The sequence below is a fragment of the Hyla sarda genome, chromosome 3 (genome assembly GCF_029499605.1).
Source record: "Hyla sarda isolate aHylSar1 chromosome 3, aHylSar1.hap1, whole genome shotgun sequence".
Classification (NCBI taxonomy): domain Eukaryota; kingdom Metazoa; phylum Chordata; class Amphibia; order Anura; family Hylidae; genus Hyla; species Hyla sarda.
This window is the reverse complement of record NC_079191.1, coordinates 132,819,633-132,834,033: the sequence shown is the minus strand read 5'-3', so window position 1 is coordinate 132,834,033 and position 14,401 is coordinate 132,819,633. Positions and strand designations below refer to the sequence as shown.

Sequence of the window (14,401 nt, the reverse complement as noted above, 5' to 3'; positions counted from 1 at the left end):
TTTTGCAAATCTGACCACTGTCACTTAAAACATTAATAACTCTGGGATGCTTTTACTTATAAATTTGATTCTGAGGTTGTTTTTTCGTGACATATTCTGCTGTATGGTAGTGGTAAATTTTCATCGATACTTGCATCATTTCTTGGTGAAAAATTCATAAATTTGATGAAAAATTAGAAAATGTTGCATTTTTCTAACTTTGAAGCTCTCTGCTTGTAAGGAAAATAGACATTCCAAATAAATTATATATGGATTCACATATACAATATGTCTACTTTATATTTGCATCATAATGTTGACATGTTTTTACTTTTGGAAGACATCAGAGGGCTTCAAAGTTCAGCAGCAATTTTCCAATTTTTCACAAAATTTTCAAAATCAGAATTTTTCAGGGACCAGTTCAGTTTTTAAGTGGATTTGAAGGGCCTTTAAATTTGAAATACCCCACAAATGACCCAATTATAAAAACTGCACCCCTCAAAGTATCCAAAATGACATTCAGTAAGTATGTTAACCCTTTAGGTGTTTCACAGGAATAGCAGCAAAGTGAAGGAGAAAATTCAAAATCTTCATTTTTTACACTGGCATGTTCTTGTAGACCCAGTTTTTGAATTTTTACAAGGGGTAATAGGAGAAAAAGCCCTCCAAAATTTGTAACCCAATTTCTCTTGAGTAAGGAAATACCTCATATGTGTATGTCAGGTGTTTGGCGGGCGCACTCAGAAGGGAAGGAGCAACAATGCGATTTTGGAGAGTGAATTTTGCTTAAATGATTTTTGGGGGGCATGTCACATTTAGAAAGCCCCTATGGTGCCAGAACAGCAGAAAACCCCACATGGCATACCATTTTGGAAACTACACCCCTCAAGGCACGTAAGAAGGGGTCTAGTGAGCCTTAACACCCCGCAGGTGTTTGACGACTTTTCGTTAAAATCGAATGTGTAAATGAAAAAAAAAAATGTTCACTGTAGTGCATTTTTTCCCCAAATTTGCAATTTTTACAAAGGGTAATGGGAGAAAATTCCCCCCAAAATTTGTAACCCCATCTCTTCTGAGTATGGAAATACCCCATGTTAGGTCGTAAAATGCTCTGCGGGCGAACTACAATGCTCAGAAGAGAAGGAGCGCCCTTGAGCTTTTGGAAAAATAATTCGTTTGGAATGGTAGTCAGGGGCCATGTGCGTTTACAAAGCCCCGCATGGTGCCAGAACGGTGGACCCCCCCCACATGTGACCCCATTTTGGAAACTACACCCCTCACAGAATTTAATAAGGGGTGCAGTTAGTATTTACACCCCTCTGGCGTTTGACAGATCTTTGGAACAGTGGGCTGTGCAAATGAAAAATTAAATTTTTCATTTTCACGGACCACTGTTCCAAAAATCTGTCAGACACCTGTGGGGCGTAAATTCTCACTGCACCCCTTAATACATTACATGAGGGATGTAGTTTCCAAAATGGAGTCACATGTGGGGGAGGTTCCTTGTTCTGGCACTATGGGGGCTTTGTAAACACACGTGGCCTTCAATTCCGGACAAATTTTCTCTTTAAAATCCCAATGGTGCGCCTTCTCTTCTGAGCATTGTAGTGCACCAGCAAAGCACTTTACATCCACATATGGGGTATTTTCTTACTCAGAAGAAATGGGGTTACAAATTTTGAGGGGCTTTTTTCCTATATTCCCTTGTGAAAATGAAAAATTTAGGGTAACACCAGCAGTTTACTGAAAACATTTTTTTTTTCCATTTTCCCATCCAAATTTAATTAAATTTGGCAAACACCTGTTTGGTGTTAAGGCTCACTATACCCCTTGTCACGTTCAGTGAGGGGGTAGTTTCCAAAATGGGGTCACATGTGGGTATTTAAGTTTTTGCGTTTATGTCAGAACTGCTGTAAAATCAGCCACCCCTGTGCAAATCACCAATTTGGGCCTCAAATGTACATGGTGCGCTCTCACTCCTGAGCCTCGTTGTGCGCCCGCAGAGCATTTTACGCCCACACATTATTTCCGTACTCAGGAGAAATTGCGTTACAAATTTTGGGGGTATTTTTTTTCCTTTTACTGCTTGTGAAAATAAAAAGTATGGGGCAACACCAGCATGTTAGAGTAAATTTTTTTATATTTTTACACTAACAGGCTGGTGTGGCCCCCAACTTTTCCTTTTCATAAGGGGTAAAAGGAGAAAAAGCCCCCCAAAATTTGTAGTGCAATTTCTCCCGAGTACGGAAATACCCCATATGTGGCCCTAAACTGTTTCCTTGAAATACAGGGCTCTGAAATGAGAGAGCGCCATGCACATTTGAGGATTAAATTAGGGATTGCATAGGGGTGGACATAGGGGTATTCTACACCAGTGATTCCCAAACAGGGTGCCTCCAGCTGTTGCTAAACTCCCAGCATGCCTGGACAGTCAGTGGTTGTCCAGAAATGCTGGGAGTTGTTGTTTTGCTGGAGCTTGAGGCTCCGTTTTGAAAACACTGCCGTACAATACGTTTTTCATTTTTATTGGGGGGGACAGTGTAAGGGGTGTATATGTAGTGTTTTACCCTTTATTATGTGTTAGTGTAGTGTTTTTAGGGTACATTCGCACTTGCGTGTTATGGTGAGTTTCCCCGCTAGGAGTTTGCGCTGTGGCGAAAAATTTGCCGCAGCCCAAACTTGAAGCAGGAAACTTACTGTAAACCTGCCTGTGTGAATGTACCCTGTACATTCACATGGGGGGGCCAAACCTCTGGCTGTTTCAAAACTATAACTCCCAGCATGTACTTACAGACCGTACATGCTGTGAGTTGTACTTTTGCAACAGCTGGAGGCTCACTGGTTGGAAAACCTTCAGTTAGGTTCTGTTACCTAACTCAGTATTTTCCAACCTGCGTGCCTCCAGCTGTCACAAAACTACAACTCCCAGCATGTACTGATCGCCGAAGGGCATGCTGGGAGATGTAGTTATGCAACAGCTGGAGGTACGCAATTACAACTCCCAACATGCCGAGACCGCTGTTTGGGCATGCTGTGATTTGCAGTTTTGCAACATCTGGAGGGCTACAGTTTATAGACCACTGCACAGTGATCTCCAAACTGTGACCCTCCAGATGTTGCAAAACTAAAAATCCCAGCATGCCCAGACAGCAAACAGCTGTTTGGGCATGCTAGGAGTTGTAGTTTTGCAAGATCTGGAGGGATACAGTTTTGAGACCACTGTATAGTGGTCTCAAACTGTAGCCCTCCAGCTGTTGCAAAACTACATATTCCAGCATGCCCAAACAGCTGTGGGGGCATGCTGGGAGTTGTAGTTTTGCAACATCTGGAGGGCTACAGATTAGAGACCACTGTATAGTGGTCTCAGACTGTAGCCCTCCAGATGTTGCTAGGCAACTTACCGGCTTCCGTAGGATCCAGGGAGCTGTCCTCTTCTGCCGCACGACACCGTCGCCCACTGCCTCCGGACGGGTAAGTGGACTTCGGCCCCCGGTCCTCTGTCGTTTCCCCGTCCTGCCACGCCAATTGTGGGTGGGCAGGACAGGGAAAACGAAAGTTAACCCCCTCGCCCCCGATCTGCTATTGGGCGTCGCTTCTGACGACCAACGGCAGGGATAGGAGGGATGGCACCCATGACACCTCACTCCTATCCCTTCAGGGGGATGATCGGTGTCTTAGACAACCGCAATCCCCCTTATATTCCGGGTCACCATAGATCCCGTATGACCTGGAATCGGCTCAAATCGCAAGTGTGAATTCACTTGCGATTTGCGCCGATCACCGACATGGGGGGGGGTCTGATGACCCCCCTGGGCATTTGCGCGGGGTGCCTGCTGATCGATATCAGCAGTCTCCCCGGTCTGGTCCCCGCCCGGCGCGCGGCGGGGAACGAAATTCCCACGGGCGTATGCATACGCCCTTCGTCCATAAGTACCAGGACGCAAGGGCGTATGCATACGCCCTTCGTCCCCAACAGGTTAAAAGGGGTACTCCGTCACACCCCATCCCATAGGCTTGCATTGAGGTGGCAGGGCGTGACATCACAAGGGGGCGGAGCCGTGATGTCACGATACTCCGGCCCCGTGGTCGTGAGGCTTCAGCCACGGAGCGATCATCGCTTCGTGCAGCTGAGACAGGTGTGTGCTACATGAGAGATTGTGGGGGTCCCCAGCGGCGGGACATTACACTATATCTTTTAGTTTTTTTGTATTACAGATTTCCTATTTAAAGCTACAGAAGACAGTTTTTTAAATGGAAACCTCCTTCAGTGTTAAAAGATTTTAGTATTATTTGGCTGCAAAGTAAACGTTGAATGTTGTGAATTTCTCTATCTGTTGGCCACATGTATTGCTGCATGTGTTATTTTAATATGTTAGGTATACTGGGCCAATGGAAAGTTTTGTGTGTAGCCAGTTGAATTAGTGAAATAGCAGATCCTGAAGGGAACTCAAGACACAGTTTTATTTATCGAAAGGAAATGAGGATAACCTTGAGCTGCCAATATATTGTGCTGGCTTCTAAAAATGAAGGTCAAACTGGGGGTATAATAATGCAAACTGTCCATGGCTGATGCTCTGCAAAAGTGAGAGAAAATAAAATGAATATTGATGTAACCAGGGAAGCTTATCACTTCTGCGTCTGTTGACCACCTTCCAGTAGGAGCCCTGCCATTCCTGAGAGCAGACAGGACACAATGCCAACCATCAATGACATATCTGTACATGCCTGGTCATTCCCCAAATTGCAAGGGCTTTCAAAACCTTCTTTGAACCACTGTTCCCTGTTCATCCAAGGTATAATATCGATAACAGCAAGTGGACTACTTTTTCACTGCATTGTATTATTACTTATCTTATATAGATCTTGAGTCATTTCTTGTATCATAGCCCAGAGATGCATTAACAGTTCTGGTTTCTGAGCTCAAATCCTTCAGCATTCCCTGCTTGCGGAATAGGTTTTCTCACCTACGCAAAGGACTACATATTTATAAGATTTGCTGCCACTTGCTGATTGTGGAAGTACTATTATCCCCATCAGTCACAATTTAAAACACATTACCATAGGGAACCATAGGCAGTATAAAGAGTATATTAATCTTGTGAAGACCACTGCTTAACCAGAACTTGGTATCACCAATCTCCTCTCAACTATTTGCCGTATCTATTTCTGCTGATAAAAATGACCAAAAAGACACACCAAAACAGGGAAATAATCACAGAGAAAAGATGTTATGTTGCACGCTCCGGCCGCACACGCTGGCTGTGAGCACATGGCCCCGTTAACCCCTTTTGCCGGTGAGTCCCAGCCCGTCACTCACCTAGTGCTCCTTCTGCCTCCTCCTCTGCCTCTCTGCTACGGCACGCGTGTCCATGTCCGCTAGGGTGTGCACGTGCTGGAGCTAGTAGATTTAAAGGGCCAGTACGTCCAATAATTAAGTGAACACCTGTTGCTCAGTTATAAGTTCCACCACCTCCCACACTTCCCTACCGGATTTTTGTTGCCCTAGTGCCTGAGAGAAAGCCTTCCTGAGAGTTGCCTTGCCATGTTTCTGACCCTTAGTTCTGTGACCTGACCTTGCTCTTTTGCCGCCTGCCTAATGACCTCCTGCTATGCTCCTGGCTATGCATCCGTGCCGCCTGCCCTGACCTTCTGCTATCCTGACCACAAGTTGCCATATCCTACCTGTGCCTCGTATATCTTCAGCCGCCTGTGTGGTCGAGCCGTGCCAGGGGTAGCGATCTGGGTGCCGCCTGCCGCCGCAAGACCTTCCCGCTTTGTGGCAGGCTCTGGTGAAAACCAGAAATTCTTCCGGGACTCCCGACACTTGCACTTTTGCTCTGTATGGTCCATGAGAACTAACATGTATAACGTGCTCTGAGGTAGTTTACTGGTATTGATTAGGCACGGAGCACTTTACTGATAGCGATTGCTGCTAGATGTATTATATTACTGACCACTTATGTTTTACTTGTTGGTGTCTCTCGTGCCGTTCTGTACTGTTTCTCTGTGTTCATTTGGGATTGTGATACACATATCAGTCTACTAGCTTATTATGTGCAGGTTCCGGTGATGTCGGCCCGTTTTTGTGATGTATGAATTCCTTTTGTTTTGTTTTTTTCTGTATTATTTTAAAGGGGTACTCTGGTGGAAAACTATTTTTTTTTAAATCAACTGATGCCAGAAAGTTAGAAGTAATTTACAAATCTCTTTATTTAAAAAAAAATCTTAATCCTTCCAGTACTTATCAGCTGCTGTATGCTCCACAGGAAGTTCTTTCCTTTCTGTCTGACCACAGTGCTCTCTGCTGGCACCTCTGACCATTTTAGGAACTGTTCAGAGTAGGAGCAAATCCCCATAGCAAACCTATCCTGGATAGAGAGAGCACTGTGGTCAGACAGAAAGGAAATTCAAAAAGAAAAGAACTTCCTGTGGAGCATACAACAGCTGATAAGTACTAGAAGGATTAAGATCTTTTTAAATACAAGTCATTTACAAATCTCTTTAACTTTCTGGAACCAGTTGATTTAAAAAAAAAAATTTCTAGCAGAGTACCCCTTTAATCAATTTCTGCTGATACACACATTTTAACGCTTTCTAACCTGATACTCCCTAAACGCTCCAAGATCTCACCCGTCCAAGGGGAATTATCATTCATCTCATGAATTGTTTTTGCCCATCTAATACTGTACTAACATGTTCCCGGTATCAGGATGATTGAACACCCCGCTGATAAGTGTCCACGCACATTAGAGCTGAGAGGCTAACTACACGACACTGGTAGGTCCTTGAATTTATATTACACTGAGGGAACGGAATGAGAAAACTGTCAGTTCATGGGAAGTAAAAATAATGGGGTTCATGATTTTTTGTAATTAACTTTGTGCTGCGGAAAAGAAAACACAATTTAGAGAAAACTAGGAGCGTAAAAAAAAAAAGTCTTCATAGGAGTTACCTCAGAAGGTAAGGATGGAGATAGACAAGTAATGAGGACATGGGGACGAGCCTGCTTCCAAATGTCACGGAGGATGTCACAGGAGACGTCTTCTTAGGTGGATTATTACTTTTCTGGAGAGTGAGGACATTACGACAATGCCATTTACCTGCATGCTCATTGTCAGGCTTTGATGAATTGGACAGATGGGGGCGTTCTGCTATTCTTTCCAGTGCCCCAGCATCTGCTTACCATATCTATGTAATGTATCGGCCTGATTTATTTCTACTTTGCAACAACAAGTACTGCACGTACTCACCGCATTGTTTATCAAGAAATCTTTCTTCTGTGCTTACATGCTGCTTCGCCTGTCCCAGATAACACAATGGAGGCTCAACATCTTATACTTATACCTGTGGTGATAATATTTTAACGCCAATCTACATCTTTTACTGTAAAAAGGGAATGTACATCTTCTATCGTTGTGTTGTTTTTAGGTCTGTGCTCAGTACATTCCTAATATATCTTTAAAGCAGTATTTTCCAAGCAGTGTGTCTCCAGCTATTGCAAAACTACAACTTCCAGCATGTCCGGCGTTGTAGTTTTGCAACAGCTGGAGACACACTGCTTGGAAAACACTGCTTTATAGTTTTCCAAGCTCCCTTTTCCTGATACCCAAATCCCCTGCATAGACATAGATGTAAAAAAACATAACACTGCAGCTACTAAGGCTAGAATTATATATGTCCGACATCTTTTCTACAACTGATGCTAGAACTGATCCCATCCCAAAAAAGTCCAAGGTTGAGCAGCACCTCCGTATGGGTGTGTAGTTTGGTGCAAAGCAGCAAAAAAAGCCCAGGTCAAGGGCCCACAGTAGTCCATAAGAAAAAAGTTCAGCTGCAGCACACAAAAAGTAAAGTATCAAGTGGTTTATTCCATTCCAAAGCTATGTTTCAGCCGCCCATGCAGTCTTTTTCAAGCACAAGTGAACAGTGACCAGTGGTGGTATAAATAGTGTCTAATATATCTTCAATGTGATTGTGATACATGTGCAGCATAATTATTCATAATTACAGGGCGGAGAAAGATAGACTGAACTGGCGTCACTCACCCATCTATAACGATGGTACAAACAGGATACATGGTGTAAGTGGCACGCACTCACTGGCTTCCTTTCAGTACCGGATATACGTCAGACAATGCGCACCGGCAAGTGACGCATTGCCGGTGACAACACATGGAGCTCAATAGACTTGCGCGTGCGCAGTACGCGCACGCCATGTATCCTGTTTGTACCATTGTTATGGATGGGTGAGTGACGCCGGTTACACCTATCTTCTCCGCCCTGTAATTATGAATAATTATGCTGCACATGTATCACAATCACATTGTTAATGATTTTATATGTTTTTTCTATATGTATTATTACGGCACTTAAGCCATATTGGATATATTTATACCTGTATTATTAATACACTGTGTATATGTACTTTTATAACACTGATGTATGAGATATTGTATTATCTGGCTGTAATTGACTGTAATTGAAGATATATTAGAAACTATATTTATTCCACTATTGGTCACTGTTCACTTGTGCTTGAAAAAAGCTGCATCCGCATGGGCGGCTGAAACGTAGCTTTAGAATGGAATAAATCACTTGATACTTTACTTTTTGTGTGCTGCAGCTGAACTTTTTTCTTATATATATGAATTTTGGAATTTGGTTGACCAACTAATCGATTTAATGGGCTTCCATAGCGATAGCACCTGCATAAGAAGAAAGTATTCACTTACTGTATATGAATGTAGCACATTGTTCCCCCAATTATAAGCTGCTGTTTAGGGGAGTCTGTTTTTAATTTTGAAAAAAGACTCGTAAAACAGGAATTGCTCTATTACCAGAAAGGCACTCCCAATTAGGCAATTCCAGTTATTTCAGGGCATTGCTTTTTATTCAGGTCTTAAAGGGGTTATCCACCATAAGGGGATTTTAGTACGTACCTGGCAGACAGTAATGGACATGCTTAGGAAGGATCTGTGCTTGTCTTGGGGCTAAATGGCTATGTCATGAGATTACCATAACACTGTTGCTAGCTTTTTGTGAACTTTTATTTCCTGTTTGACTTTTCTTTTTTTGGCTACTAATCCCACAATGCCATTTTCCTCCCTCCCACACATCAGCCACCCCACCCATTGAAACAAAAGACCTGTGGTTTTCAATCAGGGTGCCTACAACTGTTGCATTAGTTGCAGATTGATCCCTCCACCCATTGAAGCAGACAGGCTCCCTGTCATCAGCTGACTAGTGAGTCAGGTCTCCGCTGCATTGCAAGCTGGGAAAAATCTGAGACAACAGTCATTTTGTATGCTGGTAAGGCTGCATTCACATCACGATTTCTCCAATTTCTCCATCCGACCTGAGTACACGATTTTTATAACTTAAAATCGTATGAAATTGTATATAAAGTCTGATCCATTGACCTCCATTAAAAAAATCGGATCCATTACACACATCCGATTTGATCCGCATCCGATTTCACACGATTTTTGTTCAGGTCTGAAATCGTGGTCAACCCCGATTTCAGACCCGAACAAAAATCGTGTGAAATCGGATGCAGATCAAATCGGATGTGTGTAATGGATCCGATTTTTTAATGGAGGTCAATGGATCAGACTTTATATACAATTTCATACGATTTTAAGTTATAAAAATCGTGTACTCAGGTCGGATGGAGAAGTCGTGATGTGAATGCAGCCTTAAAATAAATAGTGAGGTGAGAATCACAGAAGAATTGTGAGAAAACCGTCACACACAGGTATAGACACTATATTATGAACGACACTAACTTTACAGACCCTGTAGCATAGTCAAATAAAAAAAAAAATCCTGGAATACCCCTTTAAATGTATTCTTGCAGATTCATTAATTTCAGGCCTATGATTTAAATGACATACTTCGCAATTTTTCACATAATAGTTGTATTGAATCATGCAGCTCTCACTGGAAACTAATGAAGAATGAAATGAACATGTGTTATTAAGAACACAGTTATAATGATCATCAATGGAAGAAATCCTTATCCGGCGCACGTATTTGTAGCAAATGGCCTGCCATATTTCTCCTGTGAAGTTAGTAGACGTGACTTACTACAAAGGGATATTGAATGTGAGTAATGCAATGCACTCGGCAGGAATACCTATTTTAATGGAGAATTTTCTGTGGGTGTTGAGCATTGTTAGAAAAATGCTAACCTTTTAAACATTCTAAATAAAAAGCAATGATAATAAACCATAAATGCCATCAACCCTGTCATTTGGTTCTGTTCAGAGAACTAGTGTTTTTGAATTCCCGGCTAGCTGTAGGAGGCGCAGCGTGTCTGCTGTGAACAATTTTCCATATGATTTCATTTATTACTGTAGGACTATATACCGTTCTTTTTGGTGGGATCTAAATTGTAATCGTGTGGGTTTTTATGAGCCCTTGAATTGTGTCATTACCTGAACCTTCGTGTTTATTTTTGGCATCCCACCCTTAGCGCTCGTGTAATATCGAGCTCTTAACTACTTATTACTCTTTAAGACTGTGACAACTGGATCTAACTGGCTGGAAAACTGAAAGAAAATTGGCAGAAACGGAGCCCGGCGTTATTTTTATGTTGCTGAAAGGGGGTATTCCGGGCAAAAACATTTGATCCCCTATCCAAAGGATAGAGGATAAGATTTCTGGTCACGTGGGGCCTCCTGCTCAGACCCCCGCGATCTCCCTGCACCGCCCGTAATCTATGTGGGTGCTGAATCTCTAGTTTCGGAAACCTTCGGCTTTCCAGGACTGGGGACGTGACGTCATGCCACGCCCCCTCCATTCATGTCTATGGGAGGGGGCGTGACGTCCGTCACGCCCCCTCCCATAGACATGAATGGAGGGGGCATGGCTTGACATCACGTCCCCAGTCCCGGAAAGCCGAAGGTTTCCGAAACTAGAGACGCAGTCCCAGCATATAATTCGGGCGCTGCAGGGAGATCGCGGGGGTCTCAGCAGCAGGCCCCACGTGACCAGAAATCTTATCCTCTATCCTTTGGATAGGGGATCAAATGTTTTTGCCTGGAATACCCCTTTAAGTTTGACTTTTGAAGTTCAAAAGGAAATGTGCTACTCGAAATGACCTGTGGGTGTCATTAACATGGAAATGATGCCTTGACTTCTACTCCCCACCGGATAATATTCCTACCATGTAAGCTGCACTCATCACTAGGACATTGGTGCTGACAGTTCTTTTGTGCTTGGAAGGGGGAAAAAAGCCATTCATGTTGTACAGTAGCTACTGATACGAAAGCAAGAAAACCTGCTGAGCTTCAGAAAAAAGAATCATTTCACATTTCACTTTGTTCCCAGGGTCTCGGTAATATTTGAAATTATTTGTTTGCTGGTGTTAGTCATTGAGCATGGTTAATTGCAGGACTTGAATGTTTAGAGCCAATTATAGAATGTGCCAACTTTTCTACTAGGGCACCTATTCATTTTTCATTTCGAAAGCCTTCAGGCAACTTTGTTTCTAAAGTCCCCATGCTATACAGCTAATACACATAATTATTTATGTAAAGAGCAGGCAATGGCGTTTTCCGGTTGTAAGCAAAGACTATTCATTTTCAGCTCTATTGATCACAACAACTAAAGCACCCCAAATAGAGTCTAAAATGACCTTGATTTATTGGTCTCTAATCTGATTACTGGACTGTAATCAAAAAGCCAGAAGTGTTACAGCGGCTTTCACTATACATGACATCCTATGCAGTACCCCTAAAATGGGTCCATCTCTGCCTTAGGCTGCATTCACACCACGTTTTGTACATACAGGTGCTGGATTCGGCGGGGGGAGGGGCAAACCGGGTACTCCCGTACCCCAGCCGGATCAGCCCGTGACTCCATTTACTTTAATGAGCTGACCGGAGTCAAACGGTGACTCCGGTCGGCTCAGTTTTGACCCATATGCAGTTTTGTGACCGGACCTAAAACCGTAGTATACTACGGTTTTAGGTCCGGTCCAAAACTGCAAGTAAATGGAGTCACGGGCTGATCCGGCTGGGGTACGGAAGCGCCCGGTTTGCCCCTCCCCCCACCGGATCCGGCACCCGTATGTACAAAATGTGGTGTGAATGCAGCCTTATCAGGGTATTCCTTATTGGTGCTTTCTAAACCTATGGGTGTGTTCACATGTATACATTATTTATTGTAATTACTAACTACAAAGCCATAAACAGATCACAAATGAAATAACGGCATAAAACTGTGAACTTCTCTTTTCAAATCCAAACCTGGCTTTGTTTTCAATAATTGCAATTGAACGTGTGAACACACCATATGGATCAGGATTGTGTTAGCCCTTAAAGGGGTGCTCCGGTGGAAAACATTTTCTTTTAAATCAACTGGGGCCAGAAAGTTAAACAGATTTGTAAATTACTTCTATTAAAAATCTTAATTCTTCCAGTACTTATCAGCTGCTGTATTCTCCACAGAAAGCTCTTTTTGTTTTGGATTTATTTTCTGTCTGATCACAGTGCTCTCTGCTGACACCTCTCTCCATTTTAGGAACTGTGCAGAGTAGGAGCAAATCCCCATAGCAAACCTATCCTTCTCTGGACATTTCCTAAAATGGACAGAGGTGTCAGTAGAGAGCACTGTGCTGAGACAGAAAATAAATTCAAAAAGAAAAGAACTTCCTGTGGAGCATACAGCAGCTGATAAGTACTGGAAGGATTAAGATTTTTAATAGAAGTAATTTACAGATTTGTTTCACTTTCTGGCACCAGTTGATTTAAAAGAAAATGTTTTCCAGTGGAGTACTCCATTTAACCCGGTTAACGTGCCGAAATTTCCAAGCAGGATTCTGTGGGAATATGTCGCTCTGAAACTCCACTGCAGTAGAGTCCAATTGATTTCAATGGGATCCTGCTGCACACGGTGGAAACTTCTGCTGCAGAAATCCTAATTCCGACGTCCGCAGAAAGAATAGTCATGTCTATTCTTTTTGTAGATTCAGCTCGGAAATTGCTTTGTATGAAACAGCACATTTCGAGCTGTCCTAGCACCCGCCGAATCACTCAAATGCGTGCCTGCATGTTTTCCGAACAGGCATTTCGCACAGAATTGATCGTGTGATCATGGCTGAAGCCACGTCTGTGATCATAATGAGATGGCTACTCAAAAAGTGATCTCTATAGAACCACAAAATATTACAAAGGTCAATAATTGCAGGATTTCAGATTTATTTTTATAATATAGATAATGAAGTGAAAAATTTCAGAAATCTTAAAAATATGTTTAACATAAAGATTATTATCATCATTTTCTGATAACACCTATCATTTCAATATCTTGACAGGTCTCCAAGGCAGCCAAAGAAAACTTGACATTCACTACAGCTCTGCAGTTATAATCCGTAGTCTCCGGCAGTATAATATATTGGGGAAAATCATATATTTTCATAAGTTTACATTCCATTTCATTTTTAGTGCAGTTCATACATCTCATATACTTTTGGCTGCGCTGTCCCTACACTGCCCTGATTAAGATTAGGCGATTATGTTCCTTCAGTCCCAATCCAATAAATATAATAGTATTTCAGTGTAAAAATTACTACAACCTCTGGCAAAAAAAAGATGGAATCCCCACACTTAGTGGATTCCCACCCAGCTATTTTTATTACTAGCAAGTACATAAATAACAGGACACAAATAGACCAGTAGATTGCAGAAAACACTGAATAATGCTATGCCATAGCATAGCATTATTCAGTGTTAGGAATAATTGAACAGTGAATGTAAAATCCCGTATAGAGACTTAAAAAGTATACATAAAATATTTTAAATTTTTTTTTAACCCTTTAACAATATTGAACATAAATGTACATCCTGGTGCCCTGTCCAGAGTAGGATCAAATCCCCATAGAAAACCTATCCTGCTCTGGACAGTTCCTGCCATGTACAGAGGTGTCAGCTGAGAGCACTGTGGTCGGACAGAAAATAACAACTCAACTTCCTGTGGAGCATACAGCAGCTGATAAGTACTGGAAGGATTAAGATTTTTTTAATAGAAGTAATTTACAAATCTGTTTAACTTTCTGGCACCAGTTGATTTGAAGAAAAAAAGATGTGTTTTTCACCGGAGTACCCTTTAATGCACCAGGACAGACATTTACGTCCTTTACATGATACGAGCACAGAAGCTGCACTCACTCCATGCACTGTGAGGTACAGCTTTTAGCAGTAGCCATGGACACTGCGTAAAAATGAAATCCCCCAAATTTGCTATTTCTTTTCAATTTCCCTTCACAGATAATATTTTTTACAAACTACAATTGGTCACGCAAAAAACAAGCCCTCCTATGGGTCTGTGGATGGAAAAATATAAGACTTGCGGCTCTTGAAACGCAGGAACGAAAAAAACAAAAACGCTAAATAGGAAATTTGCTGTGTCCTAAGGGCAAA

At 42.3% G+C, this 14,401-nt stretch overlaps 1 protein-coding gene across 2 annotated transcripts in view; it reads left to right on the top strand.

Annotated features, from left to right (window-relative positions):
- Positions 1 to 14,401, top strand: part of PPM1L (protein phosphatase, Mg2+/Mn2+ dependent 1L) — a 267,713-nt gene that overhangs the window by 217,998 nt on the left and 35,314 nt on the right. The window lies entirely within an intron of this gene.